At 44.1% G+C, this 21809-nt stretch overlaps 1 pseudogene; it reads right to left on the reverse strand.

Moving 5' to 3' along the window:
* Positions 1-21809, reverse strand: part of LOC120059573 — a 77324-nt pseudogene that overhangs the window by 7436 nt on the left and 48079 nt on the right.

The following is a 21809-nucleotide window of genomic DNA, read 5'->3' on the forward strand; positions in this document are numbered from 1 at the left end:
GAGGGAGAGCAGCGGTCTGCTAGTCAGAGAGGGAGAGCAGCGGTCTGCTAGTCAGAGAGGGAGAGCAGCGGTCTGCTAGTCAGAGAGGGAGAGCAGCAGTCTGCTAGTCAGAGAGGGAGAGCAGCAGTCTGCTACTCAGAGAGGGAGAGCAGCAGTCTGCTAGTCAGAGAGGGAGAGCAGGGGTCTGCTAGTCAGAGAGGGAGAGCAGGGGTCTGCTAGTCAGAGAGGGAGAGCAGCAGTCTGCTAGTCAGAGAGGGAGAGCAGCAGTCTGCTAGTCAGAGAGGGAGAGCAGCAGTCTGCTAGAGGGAGAGCAGCAGTCTGCTAGAGGGAGAGCGAGAGCAGCAGTCTGCTAGAGAGGGAGAGCAGGGGTCTGCTAGTCAGAGAGGGAGAGCAGCAGTCTGCTAGTCAGAGAGGGAGAGCAGCAGTCTGCTAGAGGGAGAGCGAGAGCAGCAGTCTGCTAGAGGGAGAGGGAGAGCAGCAGTCTGCTAGTCAGAGAGGGAGAGCAGCGGTCTGCTAGTCAGAGAGGGAGAGCAGCAGTCTGCTAGTCAGAGAGGGAGAGCAGCAGTCTGCTAGTCAGAGAGGGAGAGCAGCAGTCTGCTAGTCAGAGAGGGAGAGCAGCAGTCTGCTAGTCAGAGAGGGAGAGCAGCAGTCTGCTAGAGGGAGAGCAGCAGTCTGCTAGAGGGAGAGCAGCAGTCTGCTAGAGGGAGAGCAGCAGTCTGCTAGAGGGAGAGCAGCAGTCTGCTAGTCAGAGAGGGAGAGCAGCAGTCTGCTAGTCAGAGAGGGAGAGCAGCAGTCTGCTAGTCAGAGAGGGAGAGCAGCAGTCTGCTAGTCAGAGAGGGAGAGCAGCGGTCTGCTAGTCAGAGAGGGAGAGCAGCGGTCTGCTAGTCAGAGAGGGAGAACAGCGGTCTGCTAGTCAGAGAGGGAGAGCAGCGGTCTGCTCGTCAGAGAGGGAGAACAACAGTCTGCTAGAGGGAGAGCAGCAGTCTGCTAGTCAGAGAGGGAGAACAGCGGTCTGCTAGTCAGAGGGAGAGCAGCAGTCTGCTAGTCAGAGAGAGAGCAGCAGCAGTCTGCTAGTCAGAGAGGGAGAGCAGGGGTCTGCTAGTCAGAGAGGGAGAGCAGGGGTCTGCTAGTCAGAGAGGGAGAGCAGGGGTCTGCTAGTCAGAGAGGGAGAGCAGGGGTCTGCTAGTCAGAGAGGGAGAGCAGGGGTCTGCTAGTCAGAGAGGGAGAGCAGCAGTCTGCTAGAGGGAGAGCAGCAGTCTGCTAGAGAGGGAGAGCAGCAGTCTGCTAGTCAGAGAGGGAGAGCAGCAGTCTGCTAGTTAGAGAGGGAGAGCAGCAGTCTGCTCGTTAGAGAGGGAGAGCAGCAGTCTGCTCGTCAGAGAGGGAGAGCAGCAGTCTGCTCGTCAGAGAGGGAGAGCAGCAGTCTGCTAGTCAGAGAGGGAGAGCAGGGGTCTGCTAGTCAGAGAGGGAGAGCAGGGGTCTGCTAGTCAGAGAGGGAGAGCAGGGGTCTGCTAGTCAGAGAGGGAGAGCAGGGGTCTGCTAGTCAGAGAGGGAGAGCAGCAGTCTGCTAGAGGGAGAGCAGCAGTCTGCTAGAGAGGGAGAGCAGCAGTCTGCTAGTCAGAGAGGGAGAGCAGCAGTCTGCTAGTCAGAGAGGGAGAGCAGCGGTCTGCTAGTCAGAGAGGGAGAGCAGCGGTCTGCTAGTCAGAGAGGGAGAGCAGCAGTCTGCTAGTCAGAGAGGGAGAGCAGCAGTCTGCTAGTCAGAGAGGGAGAGCAGCAGTCTGCTAGTCAGAGAGGGAGAGCAGCAGTCTGCTAGTCAGAGAGGGAGAGCAGGGGTCTGCTAGTCAGAGAGGGAGAGCAGGGGTCTGCTAGTCAGAGAGGGAGAGCAGCAGTCTGCTAGTCAGAGAGGGAGAGCAGCAGTCTGCTAGAGGGAGAGCGAGAGCAGCAGTCTGCTAGAGAGGGAGAGCAGGGGTCTGCTAGTCAGAGAGGGAGAGCAGCAGTCTGCTAGTCAGAGAGGGAGAGCAGCAGTCTGCTAGAGGGAGAGGGAGAGCAGCAGTCTGCTAGAGGGAGAGCGAGAGCAGCAGTCTGCTAGAGGGAGAGCGAGAGCAGCAGTCTGCTAGAGGGAGAGCGAGAGCAGCAGTCTGCTAGTCAGAGAGGGAGAGCAGCAGTCTGCTAGTCAGAGAGGGAGAGCAGCAGTCTGCTAGTCAGAGAGGGAGAGCAGCAGTCTGCTAGTCAGAGAGGGAGAGCAGCAGTCTGCTAGTCAGAGAGGGAGAGCAGCAGTCTGCTAGTCAGAGAGGGAGAGCAGCAGTCTGCTAGTCAGAGAGGGAGAGCAGGGGTCTGCTAGTCAGAGAGGGAGAGCAGGGGTCTGCTAGTCAGAGAGGGAGAGCAGCAGTCTGCTAGTCAGAGAGGGAGAGCAGCAGTCTGCTAGAGGGAGAGCAGCAGTCTGCTAGAGGGAGAGCGAGAGCAGCAGTCTGCTAGAGAGGGAGAGCAGGGGTCTGCTAGTCAGAGAGGGAGAGCAGCAGTCTGCTAGTCAGAGAGGGAGAGCAGCAGTCTGCTAGAGGGAGAGCGAGAGCAGCAGTCTGCTAGAGGGAGAGCGAGAGCAGCAGTCTGCTAGTCAGAGAGGGAGAGCAGCAGTCTGCTAGTCAGAGAGGGAAAGCAGCAGTCTGCTAGTCAGAGAGGGAGAGCAGCAGTCTGCTAGTCAGAGAGGGAGAGCAGCAGTCTGCTAGTCAGAGAGGGAGAGCAGCAGTCTGCTAGTCAGAGAGGGAGAGCAGCAGTCTGCTAGAGGGAGAGCAGCAGTCTGCTAGTCAGAGAGGGAGAGCAGCAGTCTGCTAGTCAGAGAGGGAGAGCAGCAGTCTGCTAGTCAGAGAGGGAGAGCAGCAGTCTGCTAGTCAGAGAGGGAGAGCAGCAGTCTGCTAGTCAGAGAGGGAGAGCAGCGGTCTGCTAGTCAGAGAGGGAGAGCAGCGGTCTGCTCGTCAGAGAGGGAGAGCAGCGGTCTGCTAGTCAGAGAGGGAGAGCAGCGGTCTGCTCGTCAGAGAGGGAGAACAACAGTCTGCTAGAGGGAGAGCAGCAGTCTGCTAGTCAGAGAGGGAGAACAGCAGTCTGCTAGTCAGAGGGAGAGCAGCAGTCTGCTAGTCAGAGGGAGAGCAGCAGCAGTCTGCTCGTCAGAGAGGGAGAGCAGCAGTCTGCTCGTCAGAGAGGGAGAGCAGCAGTCTGCTCGTCAGAGAGGGAGAGCAGCAGTCTGCTAGTCAGAGAGGGAGAGCAGCAGCAGTCTGCTAGTCAGAGAGGGAGAGCAGCAGCAGTCTGCTAGTCAGAGAGGGAGAGCAGCAGTCTGCTAGAGGGAGAGCAGCAGTCTTGCGAGAGAGGGGAAAACATCAGGCTGCTAGGGAGAGCGGCAGTCTGCTAGTCAGAGAGGGAGAGCATTGTTGACTAGGGGTGAAAGAGTCTGGCACAGAACACAGCTTCTAGTACATGTGTAGTCTTGCAACTCCAGGGGATGTGTGTTTCTACTCTAGCATGTATGAATGTGCTGCTATGTGAACCATTAGGCAGCAGTGTTGCACCTTGCATTTATATCTAATGTATTCTGTATTGTCTCCTGAGATCATAATCAACATATATAGTGGGTCAGAGATCACCAGAGGTCTAGCCCATTGTAATCTCCTTACCGTGCCACCTGGTTGATGACTGGAGAGAAGTTGGTGGGTCCGTAGAGTTGGACCGTCCTGAGGCTCTGGAAGTACGCCTCCAGCACTCCCTCTATCCCCACACAGTTAGGGTTTTCATTGTCACCACTCTGCAAGGGACAGGAAGAGATGCATGTCACCATGTCAGCCTTCACATACTTCAAGACATTCAGTTATCAATAACGCTATGGTAAATTGTTTCACCGGTGATCCAAACCTCAACCATCAACCCACTTTTTACACATCCACTCCTTTCAAAGACAAGGCTCAGGAAAAGTAAGATCTAAATGTGCATTGTGGTAATAACAATAAAAAGTCAAGTGCCTGCCACAAAAAAAATGTGTAAATAATAAATAAGGTTCTATTTATAATTAATACTGGACGTTAATATTCCACTAGCCACTGGAGAGCGACCAGCCCTGTTCACGGAGCTCCTCTGCTTGTTGTTGTTGTTATTGTTGTTGTTTGGGAAGTAATTCTGCAGGTCAGAGCGAGACAGAAAGCTGTTGGCTTGACAACAGCAGCCAGCGGAACAGAGCCTGTGATTGGAGAGGCTCCTCAGGAGGAAGTGAGAGGATGCTGGGAGTCCCCCGCAGGGCTGGGAGATGAGCCGGCTGCTGAGCGCGAGTGGCCAGCTGTCACCAAGGCGATGAGGCTCGGCCCCTGCGCCACACCCTGTCCTCACTCAGGTCCTCTCTCAGCGAGCTGAGCGCTCTCACAGCTGCATTGAGACAATGTCTGGGCACGCTTACTGCTGGTTGTGGAAGATATCTGATCCTACAGACAGACACCCTCAGGGGTGACCTTGAGACGTTCACTTACAGTATATACACCGAACAAAAATATAAATGAAACATACAACAATTTCAAAGATTTTACTGGGTTAATGTTCATATCAGGAAATCAGTCAATTGAAATAAATAAATTAGGGCCTAATCTTAAACGTTTACCTAAAATAAATGATTTCTCAGATAATTCAGTTTCAGAAGAAAAAGACATTGTGACAATGTACACTGAACAAAAATATAAACGCCACATGGTAACAGATACCCTCATAATGGGCCTTAGGATCTCGTCATGGTATTTTTGTGCATTCAAATTGCCATCGATAAGATGCAATTGTGTTTGTTGTCCATAGCTTATGCCTGCCCATACCATAACCCCACCGCCACCATGGGGCACTCTGTTCACAATGTTAACATCAGCAAACCGCTCACCGGTTGGACGTACTGCCAAATGCTCTAAAATTACATTGGAGGGGGTCTCCCGAGTGGCACAGTGGTCTAAGGCACTGCATCGCTGTGCTAGCTGTGCCACTAGAGATTCTGGGTCCAGGTTCTGTCACAGCCGACCGCGACCGGGAGACCCATGGGGCGGCGCACATTTGGCCCAGCGTCGTCCGGGTTAGGAGAGGGTTTGGCCGGCAGGGATGTCCTTGTCCCATCGCACACTAGTGACTCCTGTGGCGGGCCGGGCACAGTGCACGCTGACACGGTTGCCAGGTGTACGGTGTTTCCCCCGACACATTGGTGTGGCTGGCTTCCGGGTTCGATGGGCATTGTGTCAAGAAGCAGTACAGCTTGGTTGGGTTGTGTTTCGGAGGACGCATGGCTCTCGACCTTCGCCTCTCCCGAGTCCGTATGGGAGTTGCAGCAATGAGACAAGACTGTAACTACCAATTGGATACCACGAAATTGGGTAGAAAAAGAGGTAAACATTATATATTTTTTATAAATAAAATGAAATTGGAGGCAATTTATGATAGAGAAATGAACATTCAATTGCCAATTGCACGCCAATTGCCAATTGCACGCTGCCTCAAAGCATGAGACATCTGTGGCTTTGTGTTGTGTGACGCACTTTAGAGTGGCCGTTTATTGTCCACAGCACAAGTTGCACCTGTGTAATGATCATGCCGTTTAATCAGGTTCTTGATATTCCACACCTGTCAGGTGGATGGATTATCATGGCAAAGGAGAAACACTCACTAACAGGGATGTAAACAAATGTGTGCACAAATCTCGAGAGAAATAAGCTTTTTGTACGTATAGAACATTTCTGGGATGTTTTATTTCGGCTCATGAAACATGGGACCAACACTTTACATGTGGCGTTTAGATTTTTGTTCAGTGTACATTGTCACTATGTCCTTTTCTTCTGAATCTGAATTATCTTAGAAATCATTTATTTTATGTAAACGTTTAAGTGGAGAGAAAGTATTTGAAGCCAAACAATGGAAATGCACAAAGTAACTTTTATTTGTCAGTCTCTCTCTATTTGTTTTTTCTCCATTCTTTTTTCTCTCCATATTCTTCACTGTGCGCTGCAATGGCCAAAAACCTCTCTGCGCCCTGCCAGACACATTCCAGCACCTTCCCAGCCCGTGATTGAACCCAGCTGAGGCTCTTAGGCCAAACAAGGGCATGATTGGCAGCACAATCAGCCCCATCCCTTTAAAACGCCACTCTTATCCTGAAACCGAGTAGCCAATTTGATTGAATATGGCCCTGAGACAGTGTTCTCTCTGCCATTTCCTCCTTCCCTGCCTCCTTTTCCTGCCTCCTTTTCCTGCCTCTCCCACACATGAAACATAGATTATAGTACACACTCACACATACACACTAACACACATTCACACCTACACACACTAACAACTACACACATTAACACACTCACACACACTGACTCACCCCCCCCACACACACACCGAGAGACACTAAAACACAAACACCTACCTACTACTATAGGTGTATTGAAGTTGCTAATAGGAGAAGTACAGTATGAGAATCTGATACATGATACTAGAGGTGTTTTACTCTAATATGATACATGATACTAGAGGTGTTTTACTCTAATATGATTCATGATACTAGAGGTGTTTTACTCTAATCTGATACATGATACTAGAGGTGTTTTACTCTAATCTGATACATGATACATGATACTAGAGGTGTTTTACTCTAATCTGATACATGATACTAGAGGTGTTTTACTCTAATATACATGATACTAGAGGTGGTTTACTCTAATCTGATACATGATACTAGAGGTGTTTTACTCTAATCTGAGACATGATACTAGAGGTGTTTTACTCTAATCTGATACATGATACTAGAGGTGTTTTACTCTAATATGATACATGATACTAGAGGTGTTTTACTCTAATCTGATACATGATACTAGAGGTGTTTTACTCTAATCTGATACATGATACTAGAGGTGTTTTACTCTAATCTGAGACATGATACTAGAGGTGTTTTACTCTAATCTGATACATGATACTAGAGGTGTTTTACTCTAATCTGATTCATGATACTAGAGGTGTTTTACTCTAATATGATACATGATACTAGAGGTGTTTTACTCTAATCTGATACATGATACTAGAGGTGTTTTACTCTAATCTGATTCATGATACTAGAGGTGTTTTACTCTAATCTGATACATGATACTAGAGGTGTTTTACTCTAATATGATACATGATACTAGAGGTGTTTTACTCTAATCTGATACATGATACTAGAGGTGTTTTACTCTAATCTGATACATGATACTAGAGGTGTTTTACTCTAATCTGATACATGATACTAGAGGTGTTTTACTCTAATATGATACATGATACTAGAGGTGTTTTACTCTAATCTGATACATGATACTAGAGGTGTTTTACTCTAATATGATACATGATACTAGAGGTGTTTTACTCTAATCTGATACATGATACTAGAGGTGTTTTACTCTAATCTGATACATGATACTAGAGGTGTTTTACTCTAATCTGATACATGATACTAGAGGTGTTTTACTCTAATCTGATTCATGATACTAGAGGTGTTTTACTCTAATCTGATACATGATACTAGAGGTGGTTTACTCTAATCTGATACATGATACTAGAGGTGTTTTACTGTAATTTGATACATGATACTAGAGGTGTTTTACTCTAATATGATACATGATACTAGAGGTGTTTTACTCTAATCTGATACATGATACTAGAGGTGTTTTACTCTAATCTGATACATGATACTAGAGGTGTTTTACTCTAATCTGATACATGATACTAGAGGTGTTTTACTCTAATCTGATACATGATACTAGAGGTGTTTTACTCTAATCTGATACATGATACATGATACTAGAGGTGTTTTACTCTAATCTGATACATGATACTAGAGGTGTTTTACTCTAATCTGATACATGATACTAGAGGTGTTTTACTCTAATATGATTCATGATACTAGAGGTGTTTTACTCTAATATGATATCAAATCAAATTTTATTTGTCACATACACATACATGGTTAGCAGATGTTAATGCGAGTGTAGTGAAATGCTTGTGCTTCTATTTCCGACCATACAGTAATATCTAACAAGTAATCTAACCTAACAATTTCACAACAACTACCTTATACACACACACAAGTGTAAAGGAATGAATAAGAATATGTACATAAAAATATATGAATGAGCGATGGCCGAACGGCAAGATGCAGTAGATGGTATAGAGTACATGGCATCATATGAGATGAGTAATGTAGGGTATGTAAACATTATATAAAGTGGCATTGTTTAAAGTGGCTAGTGATATATTTATTACATCAATTTTTTCATTATTAAAGTGGCTAGAGATGAGTCAGTATGTTGGCAGCAGCCACTCAATGTTAGTGATGGCTGTTTAACAGTCTGATGGCCTTGAGATTGAAAAACAGCTTCTGTCTCTCGGTCCCCGCTCTGATGCACCTGTACTGACCTTCTGGATGATAGCGGGGTGAACAGGCAGTGGCTCGGGTGGTTGTTGTCCTTGATGATCTTTTTGGCCTTCCTGTGACATCGGGTGGTGTAGGTGTCCTGGAGGGCAGGTAGTTTGCCCCCGGAGATGCGTTGTGCAGACCTTACTACCCTCTGGAGAGCCTTACGGTTGTGGGCGGAGCAGTTGCCGTACCAGGCGGTGATACAGCCCGACAGGATGCTCTCGATTGTGCATCTGTAAAGGTCTGTGAGTGTTTTTGGTGACAAGCCAAATTTCTTCAGCCTCCGGACGTTGAAGAGGAGCTGCTACGCCTTCTTCACCACACTGTCTGTGGGGGTGGACCATTTCAGTTTGCCTGTGATGTGTACGCCGAGGAACTTAACTTTCAACCTTCTCCACTACTGTCCCGTCGATGTGGATAGGGGGGTGCTCCCTCTGCTGTTTCCTGAAGTCCACGATCATCTCCTTTGTTTTGTTGATATTGAGGGAGAGGTTATTTTCCTGACACAACACTCCCAGGGCCCTCACCTCCTCCCTGTAGGCCGTCTCGTCGTTGTTGGTAATCAAGCCTACCACTGTAGTGTCGTCTGCAAACTTGATGATTGAGTTGGAGGCATGCATGGCCACGCAGTCATGGATGAACAGGGTGTACAGGAGAGGGCTGAGAACGCACCCTTGTGGGGCCCCAGTGTTGAGGATCAGCAGGGTGGAGATGTTGTTACCTACCCTCACCACCTGAAGTCCAGGGTCTCGAGCTTAATGACGAGTTTGGAGGGTACTATGGCGTTAAATGCTGAGCTGTAGTCGATGAACAGCATTCTTACATAGGTATTACTCTTGTTCAGATGGGTTAGGGCAGTGTGCAGTGTGATCGCGATTGCGTCGTCTGTGGACCTATTGGGGCAGTAAGCAAATTGGAGTGGGTCTAGGGTGTTAGGTAGGGTGGAGGTGATATGGTCCTTGACTAGACTCTCAAAGCACTTCATGATGACGGAAGTGAGTGCTACGGGCCGATAGTCATTTAGCTCAGCTACCTTCGCTTTCTTGGGAACAGGAACAATGGTGGCCCTCTTGAAGCATGTGGGAACAGCAGACTGGGATAAGGATTGATTGAATATGTCCGTAAACACACCAGCCAGCTGGTCTGCGCATGCTATGAGGACACGGCTGGGGATGCCGTCTGGGCTGGCAGCCTTGCGAGGGTTAACACATTTAAATGTTTTACTCACGTTGGCTGGAGTGAAGGAGAGCCCGCAGGTTTTGGTAGCGCGCCGTGTCAGTGGTACTGTATTGTCCTCAAAGCGAGCAAAGAAGTGGTTTAGTTTGTCTGGGAGCAAGACATTGTGGTCCGCGACGGAGCTGGTTTTCCTTTTGTAGTCCATGATTGACTGTAGACCCTGCCACATACCTCTCGTGTCTGAGCCGTTGAATTGCGACTCTACTTTGTCTCTATACTGACGCTGAGCTTATTTGATTGCCTTGCGGAGGGAATAGCTACACTGTTTGTATTCGGTCATGTTTCCAGTCCCCTTGCCCTGATTAAAAGCAGTGGTTTGTGCTTTCAGTTCTGCGCAAATGCTGCCATATATGATACTAGAATCTGATACATGATACTAGAGGTGGTTTACTCTAATCTGATACATGATACTAGAGGTGTTTTACTCTAATCTGATACATGATACTAGAGGTGTTTTACTCTAATATGATACATGATACTAGAGGTGTTTTACTCTAATCTGATACATGATACTAGAGGTGTTTTACTCTAATCTGATACATGATACTAGAGGTGTTTTACTCTAATATGATACATGATACTAGAGGTGTTTTACTCTAATATGATACATGATACTAGAGGTGTTTTACTCTAATATGATACATGATACTAGAGGTGTTTTACTCTAATCTGATACATGATACTAGAGGTGTTTTACTCTAATATGATACATGATACTAGAGGTGTTTTACTCTAATCTGATACATGATACTAGAGGTGTTTTACTCTAATCTGATACATGATACTAGAGGTGTTTTACTCTAATATGATACATGATACTAGAGGTGTTTTACTCTAATCTGATACATGATACTAGAGGTGTTTTACTCTAATATGATACATGATACTAGAGGTGTTTTACTCTAATATGATACATGATACTAGAGGTGTTTTACTCTAATCTGATACATGATACTAGAGGTGTTTTACTCTAATCTGATACATGATACTAGAGGTGTTTTACTCTAATCTGATACATGATACTAGAGGTGTTTTACTCTAATATGATACATGATACTAGAGGTGTTTTACTCTAATCTGATTCATGATACTAGAGGTGTTTTACTCTAATATGATACATGATACTAGAGGTGTTTTACTCTAATCTGATACATGATACTAGAGGTGTTTTACTCTAATCTGATACATGATACTAGAGGTGTTTTACTCTAATCTGATACATGATACTAGAGGTGGTTTACTCTAATCTGATACATGATACTAGAGGTGTTTTACTCTAATCTGATACATGATACTAGAGGTGTTTTACTGTAATGTGATACATGATGTGTACGCCCTTCTGGGTTTGGGACTGACAGTGTGTCTAATCATAGCAGTGTGTGTGTGTCTAACCAGAGGGAAGGCGTGGGAAATCTTTCCATCGGGAGGTAGCTTGGCTCCGAAGCCGTAGGCAGGAAAGAGCTTGTCACTGTCATAGTCCTGGATGATGTCCCCTACAGCCTTCAGGGCCATGGCATACGCATTCATCTGGTACGGGTTCATGTAGTGGAGGGAGGTGGGCTGAGACGGGTCACCTGTCACACAGCATAAATTCCAATTAATCAAAATTATTTTATAAAGCCATTTTTTACCACCAGCAATTGTCATAGTGCTTTACAGATACCCAGCTAAAACCCCAAAGAGCAAGCAGTACAAAGCCACAATGGCTAGGTAAAACAGACACACACATAGCTCCAACTGAAATGAAGCTAGATCCATGTCTGATCCCTGCTGATGCATGTAGTGACCTACAGTAAACCCCTGTTATTTAATATGTGCATAAATGACCTAAATACACAGTATACACAAACTTATGTGGAGACCACTTAAAGTTAGTAGATCCTGCTATTTCAGCCACACCCGTTACTGACGGCATATACATTCGAGCACACAGCCATGCAATCTCCATTGACAAACATTGGCAGTAGAATGGCCTTACTGAAGAGCTCAGTGACTTTCAACATGGCACCATCATAGGATGCCAACTTCCCAACAAGTTAGTTCATCAAATTTCTGCCCTGCTAGAACTGCCCCAGTCAACTGTAAGTGCTGTTATTGTGAAGTGGAAACATCTTGGAGCAAAGTGGTAGGCCACTTCAAGCTCACAGAACGGGACCGCCGAGTGCTGAAGTGCGTAAAAATCGTCTGTCCTATGTTGCAACGCTCACTACCGAGTTCCAAACTGCCTCTGGAAGCTAAGAACTGTCATTGTAGCAGTGGAAATGCATTCTCTGGAGTGATGAATCACTCTTTACCATCTGGCAGTGCGACGGACATTACCTGCCCCAATGCATAGTGTAAAGTTTGGTGGAGAAGAAATAAAGGTCTGGGGCTGTTTTTCATGGTTCAGGCCCCTTAGTTCCAGTGAAGGGAAATCTTAACGCTACAGCATACTATGACATTCTAGACGAATATGTGTTTCCAACTTTGTGGCAACAGTTTGGGGAAGGCCCTATCCTGTTTCAGCATGACAATGCCCCGTGCACAAAGCGAGGTCCATACAAAAATGGTTTGTCGAGATTGGTGTGAAAGAACTTGACTGACCTGCACAGAGCCCTGACTTCAACTCCATCAAACACCTTTGGGATGAATATGAACGCCGACTGCAAGCCAGCCCTAATCGTCCAACATCAGTGCCCGACCTCACTAATGCTCATGTGGCTGAATGGAAGCAAGTCCATGCAGAAATGTTCCAACATCTAGTGGAAAGCCTTCACAGAAGAGTGGAGGCTGTTATAGCAGCAAAGGTGGGACCAATTCCATATTAATGCCCATGATTTTGGGATGAGATGTTTGACAAGCAGGTGTCCACATGCTTTTGGTCATGTAGTGTAATTAGTATGCATTTGCATTTGAAATTCATGTACTGTGTGTGTAAATGTTTTATATGGCCAATGACTGCCCTGAGCTCCACTTACCATTAGAAGCAGTGAAGTCGATGGCTACTGTGAAGTTGAGTTGTGTCCTGTTGGGAAAGAAGGGGTTGAAAAACATTAAAAAGATCAACTTGATCCAAATTAGAATACTGCCCTCCGAGGACCAAACCTCTTCAACCAGGACGTTGATCAATAGTTTATTGAGTAGTTGTTATATTACTCTTGCTATGGCCCTAATTGACTAACTGGTTAGATGAAGCAATGTAAGTCCAAGGCCTGTAATCACAGGGGTTCCCAAGCTGTTTATCCACACAGGCATAGGCTTAATTGACCCTGGGCTAATTAACATTCCACTCACCCGCCTCGGATGAAATCCACAAATGTATATTCCGACTCCACTTTGAAGGACAGCAGTGTTACCTAGTGATGGGGGCAGGGGGGGGGTAGTATGTTGACAATAGTGACCCATATAAATCAATACAACGATGAAGCTGAGAGGCAGAGTAGGGGAAGGTACTTACTGTGCCAGAGTTCATGTATTTCTTTTTCTTGCCCTTCTTTTTTGGATTTAGAACCTGGTTTATGAAAAATAAAAGCATGGATAAGAAAACAATTACAGTAAGTAGTTATTTCAAAAGCAATATGAACTTAAAATGCTTGTGGTAGATATTTTCATAATGTGTACATGGATGTACACATCTATTCAAGGTACAACATAACATAAACAAAACTGAAAGGATATTCATGACAATAGTAACCACATATGCATATACTGGTGTACAGCGCATTCGAAAAGTAAACAGACCACTCGCCTTTTTCCCAAAAATGTTTACGTTACAGCCTTATTCTAAAATGTATTAAAAAGTATTTGTCCCTCAATCTACACAAAATACCTCATAATGACAAAGCAAAAACAGGTTATGAATTTTTACTAATTTATTTTTTAGATATTCCAATAAAATATAAAATTTCCATATGTATTCAGACCCTTTACTCAGTACTTTATTTATGCACCTTTGGCAGCGATTACAGCCTCAAGTCTTCTTGGGTATGACGCAACAAGCTCCACTGAGGAACTCTGGAGCTCCGTTAAAGTGACCATCGGATTATTTGGTACATTTTTTGGTACCCTTCGCCAGATCTGTGCCTCAACACAATCCTGTCTCGGAGCTCTACAGACAATTCCTTCAACCTCATGCCTTGGATTTTGCTCTGACATGCACTGTCAACTGTGGGACCTTATATATACAGGAGTGTGCCTTTCCAAATCTTGTCCAATCAATTGAACTTACAATAGGTGGACTCCAATCAAGTTGTAGAAACATCAGGGATGATCAATGGAAACATGATGCACCTGAGCACAATTTCGAGTCTTATAGCAAAGGGTCTGAATACTTATGTAAATAAGTTATTTCTGTTTTATAGTTAATACATTTGCCAAACATTCAAAAAGCCTGTTTTCGATTTGTCATTATGGGGTATTGTGTGTCGATTGATGAGGAAATTGTTTTATTTAATCAATTTTAGAAAAAGTCTAATGTAACACAATGTGGGAAAAGTCAAGGGGTCTGAATACTTTCCGAATGCACTGTATGCTACTGAAAACGAACAAACATCTGTGGCTCACCTCATAGACATTAAACTGGTTTTGTCCACGCGAGAAATCTCTGTAACTTGTGGTGAACTCACCAATGAAATCATGGCTGCAGGGAAGAATAACTGACGGCATGAGACACAATCACAAAGCATTAGACATTCATGTGTAAATCAAAAAGCGCACAAAAAAATACCTTCCATCTCTGTCCCAGTCATACACATCCACCTTCACTGTTCTAGGAGGGGAAACAGAAAAAAAACTATTGAAAATACCCTAAAATTAAAGCTGAGTCTGCACTTTAACCTCATAGTCATTGTATCGTTTCAAATCCAAAGTGCTGGAGTACACAGACAAAACAACAAAATGTGTCACTGTCCCAATACTTTGAGAGCTCACAGTATTTCATTTGATCAACATGACCTTTGACACAACCACCATAGACCTATTCCTTCTAAAGAAAAAGGTGACATGCTGATACATGTTCATGAGAGGTCCTGTCTGTCCTGTCAACACAACACTGACTCACAGAGACTCCATCAGCATCGTTGACAGTGAATGGTGTGCTAACGTGGTGTGAATACTCTGAGTCAATCCCAATAACACCAGTGCTGGCCCCTAGGAAACCAGGGCCGACTGCTGGCATTATTCTGATCGCCCCAGTGACTGACAGTAGAAGACATCATTCTGCTGCTCGTACTGTAGAGGTTCCCCATTGGTTCCCCCAGACAGTGTCCCAATGTTTCAACGCTTTTGATATCATACAACATACCTGACCTGACGAAGGCCCTTGCGTATCGAAACGCTGTCAATAAAAGGTAACTGGGAGCATATTCAGTGTGCAGGCCTGTCTGTCTGTTCTAGTATACTTCATCAACCCAGCACCTAAGTTTTTAGTGGACGTGTGTATGACCACAATCCTTTCACACAACATAGTCATAGATAGTCACACCCCCAGCCTGAAGGACAATCATTGGTCATGCAACCCAAAGCATACTGTCCCTCTGTCGTCTCCACTCTAACCTGTCATAGTCCCCATTACAGAGGGCCCTCACTGGGATGGTGAAGGGCTGCCACACAGGATTCAGTGTGTTCTTAACCACCTCCGTCTTATGACAGATAGTGAACCTGGAACAGAGTTGTAGAGAAAGTTACAGAGAGGAACTCACAATGTATTTAGGTGATATCACTAGCAATCACTAGAGACAATCCCAAGATGAGGACATATGATACCCAGAGCTAGAACCGAACCCACAGACCTACATTGCATACTGTGGTAAAGCATAGGAAAGATGAAGATGTAGATGAAACTAGACGTTACTAGGAAACTAGGACATTTCCTCGGAAGCTACACTCACGTTCCATCCTCGTTACTTCTGTAGAAGACCAGGAAGGGGTCAGACTTCCCAAAAAAGTCTTTCTTGTCCAGCTTGTTGGCACACAGCTGCATGGTAGCAATGTCCTGGAGAAGAACATCAACAGAGAACCTTTGCATAGCATCTCACCGTAGCACACCATAAACAGCCAACTGGGCACATACTGTACTTGTTGAATCAATGTTGTTTCCACGTCATTTCAATGAAATTACATTGAACCAACGTGGAATATCAAATAAAATACAATTTGATTTGTCACATGCGCCGAAGACATCAGGTGTGCATCAGGTGACATCAGACACCTTACTGTGAAATGCTTACTTACAAGACGTTAACCAACAATGCAGTTAAGAAAATATCTACTAAATAAACTAAAGTAAAAAATAGTCTATATTAAAATAACAATGTGGCTACAGTTGAAGTTGGAAGTTTACATACACTTAGGTTGGAGTCATTAAAACTTGTTTTTCAACCACTCCACAAATTTCTTGTTAACAAACTATAGTTTTGGCAAGTCGGTTAGGACATCTACTTTGTACATGACACAAGTCATTTTTACAACAATTGTTTACAGACAGATTATTTCACTTAATCACAATTCCAGTGGGTCAGAAGTTTACATACACTGTATATACAGTTGAAGTCGGAAGTTTACATACACCTTAGCCAAATACATTTAAACTCAGTTTTTCACAATTCCTGACATTTAATCCTAGTAAAAATCCCCTGTCTTAGGTAAGTCAGGATCACCAATTTATTTTAAGAATGTGAAATGTCAGAATAATAGTAGAGAGAATGATTTATTTCAGCTTTTATTTCTTTCATCACATTCCCAGTGGGTCAGAAGTTTACATACACTCAATTAGTATTTGGTAGCATTGCCTTTAAATTGTTTAACTTGGGTCAAATGTTACAGGTAGCCTTCCACAAGTTTCCCACAATAAGTTGGGTGAATGTTGGCCCATTCCTCCTGACAGAGCTGGTGTACCTGAGTCAGGTTTGTAGGCCTCCTTGCTCGCACACTCTTTTTCAGTTCTGCCCACAAATGTTCTATAGGATTGAGGTCAGGGCTTTGTGATGGCCACTACAATACCTTGACATTGTTGTCCTTAAGCCATGTTGCCACAACTTTAGAAGTATGCTTGGGGTCATTGTCCATTTGGAAGACCCATTCACGACCAAGCTTTAACTTCCTGACTGATGTCTTGAGATGTTGCTTCAATATATCCACATAATTTTCCTGCCTCATGATGCCACCTATTTTGTGAAGTGCACCAGTCCCTCCTGCAACAAAGCACCCCCACAACATGATGCTGTTACCCCCATGCTTCACGGTTGGGATGGTGTTCTTCGGCATGCAAGCCTACCCCTTTTTCCTTCAATCATGACAATGGTCATTATGGCCAAACAGTTATATTTTTGTTTCATCAGACCAAAGGACATTTCTCCAAAAAGTACGATCTTTGTCCCCATGTGCATTTGCAAACCGTAGTTTGGCTTTTTTATGGCGGTTTTGGAGCAGTGGCTTCTTCCTTGCTGAGCAGCCTTTCAGGTTATGTTGATATAGGACTTGTTTTATTGTGGATATAGATACTTTTGTACCTGTTTCCTCCAGCATCTTCACGAGGTCCTTTGCTGTTGTTCTGGAATTGATTTGCACTTTTCACATTAAAGTACGTTCATCTCTAGGAGACAGAGACTTCTCCTTCCTGAGCTGTATGACGGCTGCATGGTCCCATGGTGTTTATACTTACGTACTATTGTTTGTAAAGATTAATGTGGTACCTTCAGGCGTTTGGAAATTGCTCCCAAGGATGAACCAGACTTGTGGAGGTCTTGGCTGATTTCTTTTGATTTTCCCATGATGTCAAGCAAAGAGGCACTGCGTTTGAAGATTGGATGTATTTCAATGCCTCAGGAACACCTCCAATTGACTCAAATTATGTAAATTAGCCTATTTGAAGCTTTTAAAGCCATAACATCATTTTCTGGAATTTTCCAAGCTGTTTAAAGGCACAGTCAACTTAGTGTATGTACACTTCTGACCCACTGGAATTGTGATACAGTGAATGATAAGTGAAATAATCTGTCTGTAAACAATTGTTGGAAAATTACTTGTCATGCACAAAGTAGATGGCCTAACCTTGACAAAACTATAGTTTGTTAACAAGACATTTGTGGAGTGGTTGAAAAACGAGTTTTAATGACTCCAACCAAAGTGTATGTAAACTTCCGACTTCAACTGTACATTGAATTGACGTCTCTGCCCGTTGGGATATTACTCATGGGTCAAGTATAACCCTAAAGAATAGTCTTCTGGACAACAGCTCTAAAGTACAACAAATGTTCTGATCTTCAACATTTAAAGCTAGTCGGACAGCATAATAACCACAGGAAACACGTTTAGCTTTAATTGGGACTCCGATCCAACCTCCACTTTAAGTGGAAATGAAAAAGCAACACCATACACTCTTAGAAAAAAGTATTAATTTGGGGTTCTATATAGAACCTTTTGGTTCTTTGGGTGAGATTAAAGAACTCTTTACTAAAACAGGTTTTATACAGTATATACTGTATACATACCCAGTGAAGACAAAGAACCTTGAGAGTTCAATCCCTACATTCTTAGATTTTTTTCTTTCTATCTAGAACCTTAAAGGGTTTTTGGCTGTCCCCATAGGAGAACCCTTTGAAGAACCCTTTCTGGCTGCAGGTACAACCCTTTTGGGTTCCATGTAGAATCATTTTTACAGAGGGATCCACATGGAAACAAAAAGGGTTCTACCTGGAACCAAAAAGGGTTCTCCTATAGGGACAGCCAAAGCACTCTTTGGAACCCTTTTTTCTAAGAGTGTACCCCAGAGTGTAATGGGGATTTTAGAAATCAACAGCAAACAAAAGCTAACCCAGTCACATCAAACTCAAATGACAGCTAACGTTCCCTTTTAATTTGTTGATATTCATATCCATATTAATGATGCTGCTGCATGATTTCGCCTGGTCATAAAAATGGCTAGCTGATGTCCGACACCATTAGCGGTCTATGGCAGGGTGTCACGCCCTGACAACGAACGTGACACAGGAGGAAGATCAAATTCATATTTTTCAACATTGTTGCCAAGGTCTGAGTGGAAAACAGCAAGGTTCATAAAAACCTGTGCTGTTGCAAATTAATAAATGCTAGAAGCAGGGAAAAATAACGGTGGTTGAACCAACTTGCAAGTAGCCTACCAATAAGCACATTCTTTTTCAAGCTATTAAAGTGGAACTGACAGCGTTTTATCTACTTTGCAGATATGAAACAAACAGACAATCAGAATATCAGTAAAAAATATCACATTCCCAGTTTACGCTTCAAAACCAACTTTATAAGAGGTTAAAAATGTTATATTTGACAAAAAATGCATTGAATTTAACTTCAATTGCGCTGCTTTTGCGTGTTCGAGGGAAAGGCTACTATAATGTTGCAGTCTGATTTCAGTTTTTAAAGCTTGACAATGAATAACCAAATGACTAAATCTGCAACAAAACGCCATGCAAAGCAGAAAAATGTACCCCCTTTTCTCCCCAATTTTCGTGGTATCCAATCGCTAGTAATTACTATCTTGTCTCATCGCTACAACTCCCGTACGGGCTCGGGAGAGACGAAGGTCGAAAGTCATGCGTCCTCCGAAGCACAACCCAACCAAGCCGCACTGCTTCTTAACACAGCGCGCCTCCAACCCGGAAGCCAGCCGCACCAATGTGTCGGAGGAAACACCATGCACCCGCCCCCCTTGGTTAGCGCGCACTGCGCCCGGCCCGCCACAGGAGTCGCTGGAGCGCGATGAGACAAGGATATCCCTACCGGCCAAACCCTCCCTAACCCGGACGACGCTAGGCCAATTGTGCGTCGCCCCACAGACCCCCCGGTCGCGGCCGGCTGCGACAGAGCCTGGGCGCGAACCCAGAGACTCTGGTGGCACAGCTAGCGCTGCGATGCAGTGCCCTAGACCACTGCGCCACCCGGGAGGCCCAACTACAATATATTTTGAGTGCACCATACAGCAATGCTGAATTCAACGGCACCGGTGACCCCTACAAATCAGCCGGCTAGACAATCTGGACCCTCTCTATCTAAAATTATCTGCCGAAATTGTTGCAACCCCTATTACTAGCCTGTTCAACCTCTCTTACGTATCGTCTGAGATTCCCAAAGATTGGAAAGCTGCCGCAGTCATCCCCCTCTTCAAACGGGGAGACACTCTAGACCCAAGCTGTTACAGACCTATATCTATCCTACCCTGTCTCTCTAAGGTCTTCGAAAGCCAAGTTAACAAACAGATTACCGACCATTTCGAATCCCATCGTACCTTCTCCACTATGCAATCTGGTTTCAGAGCTGGTCATGGGTGCACCTCAGCCACGCTCAAGGTTCTAAACGATATCATAACCGCCATCGATAAGAGACATTACTGTGCAGCCGTATTCATCGACCTGGCCAAGGCTTTCGACTATGTCAACTATGTCAAAACAAATGTAAACATGTTTTACGTTTAAATGTTACAACAACCTACAGCTATGTTTGTTAGTTACTAAATACTTTTTGATTAGGGTCGCAGCATATTATGCACATCTGCAAGCATAGCAGCAAAGGCTGGACAAATATTATTAATATTTTCTTTTGTTTTAATATGTTAAAATGCTATATAAACCATCCTATGTACATCAGCGGACTTTATAAAAGGGCCATATTTTTTCAAATAAAACAATTACCAGTTTGGGTCACAGTTGCTCCTTTAAAATGTTTTAAATAGTCTATGTCTGGCCTGCAAATTCATTGTGTTATTTCAATATGGTCTGTGCGTTGAATGAGTTTGACACCCCTTGGCTTGTGTATTTGGCATGGGCGGGCAGGCAAGTTCCCATTCAGTTGTTAAAAAGGGGGGGGGGGAGGGGGGACAAGCATACATTGCAGAAGGACAAGCAGCCTACTATTCCCTTTTGTTTCAGTGCAATTTGGACGGCAAACTAGCTTAAAAAGTTTGAGAGGGTTTATCTAATGTTCCCTCATTAGATTTTAGCTCATCTTGCTCTGGCTGGCATTAGTTGTTGATCTTGTTGATGTGCATAGGCAACTGAGAGAGAACCTACCTTTTCATGGTTGTTTGATCAATAGGAATGTGAAGTTCCCAAATGTAAGTGGACTCCTGTGGTATTTACAGAAATCCATTCGGGTGTTGTGGCTTTTGGTGAATGTGTTGTAATGATCTAAAGTCACGCTGTGGCTACTGTAAACACACAGTCCAGTTCAAAGTGAATGATGAGAACTTGTTCTCAACTAGCCTACCTGGTTAAATAAAGGTAAAATAAATTGTAAAAATGAAGAAATGATGGCAGGCCCGTGTGTGCACATAGGCCTATTGTAGCTCTGATTGGCTGTAGCGCACTGGCCCGTGTCTTGGACAAGACATAAGTTTTTATTAGGTTTTATTTGTGGCAGTGTCTATTAATTGTCCAAACGCACAGCAGCTTTACCACTCTAAATTGCTATAGAATTTTCACAAATACCTTTGTTATTCCCAAACATTATATGAATTTATGAAAATGTGAAAATGACCACATCTAAGTGCTCACTTGTGAGAAAATGTCTACAAAAAAAGGGTGATATTCATCCTGGGGGTGTTTATGAACAGATTTGAATAAGATTTCATGTTGCTAAAATGCTGTCATTTCCACTTTAAGGTCAGCAAAGTTTATTATTTTATTCAAATATACGAAGCCAAAATCATGATAAACTATAGGCTAGATAAATAAAGTTTAAACATTATTAGAATAACTTAGATAGCTAAACAGAAAAGGCTACTTTAATTTGCCACTTTACAAGCTAGCCAGCTAACTCTTTCAAATATATATTTTTTTATTATGTGATATGGCAAATAGAGTTACAGACCCAGCCTGACATTGCAAATTAGCTAACTTTTCCTTTTATTTCAATATTTCACTGTGGAGTCAAGTGAGGGGACTAGCCTATGTTTCATGAAGCCATTTGAAGACTGTTTCTGACTGAGAGGTTTGTATATATGACATAATAAATTACGTATAATAAGTCTGATCCAATAACCTAGTTAATCATTACATGACTTTTAACACACTATCCATAGTAACTATCAGAGGATCTCTTTCGGCTGCTGCTGACAACGACTACATGTAAGTTGTTCTTCTAAACATAATAATTAAATGTCTGCATAGCATTTTGTCTTCATTTTGGCAGATTA

Source organism: Salvelinus namaycush, chromosome 14, assembly GCF_016432855.1.
Source record: "Salvelinus namaycush isolate Seneca chromosome 14, SaNama_1.0, whole genome shotgun sequence".
In the NCBI taxonomy this organism is placed as follows: domain Eukaryota; kingdom Metazoa; phylum Chordata; class Actinopteri; order Salmoniformes; family Salmonidae; genus Salvelinus; species Salvelinus namaycush.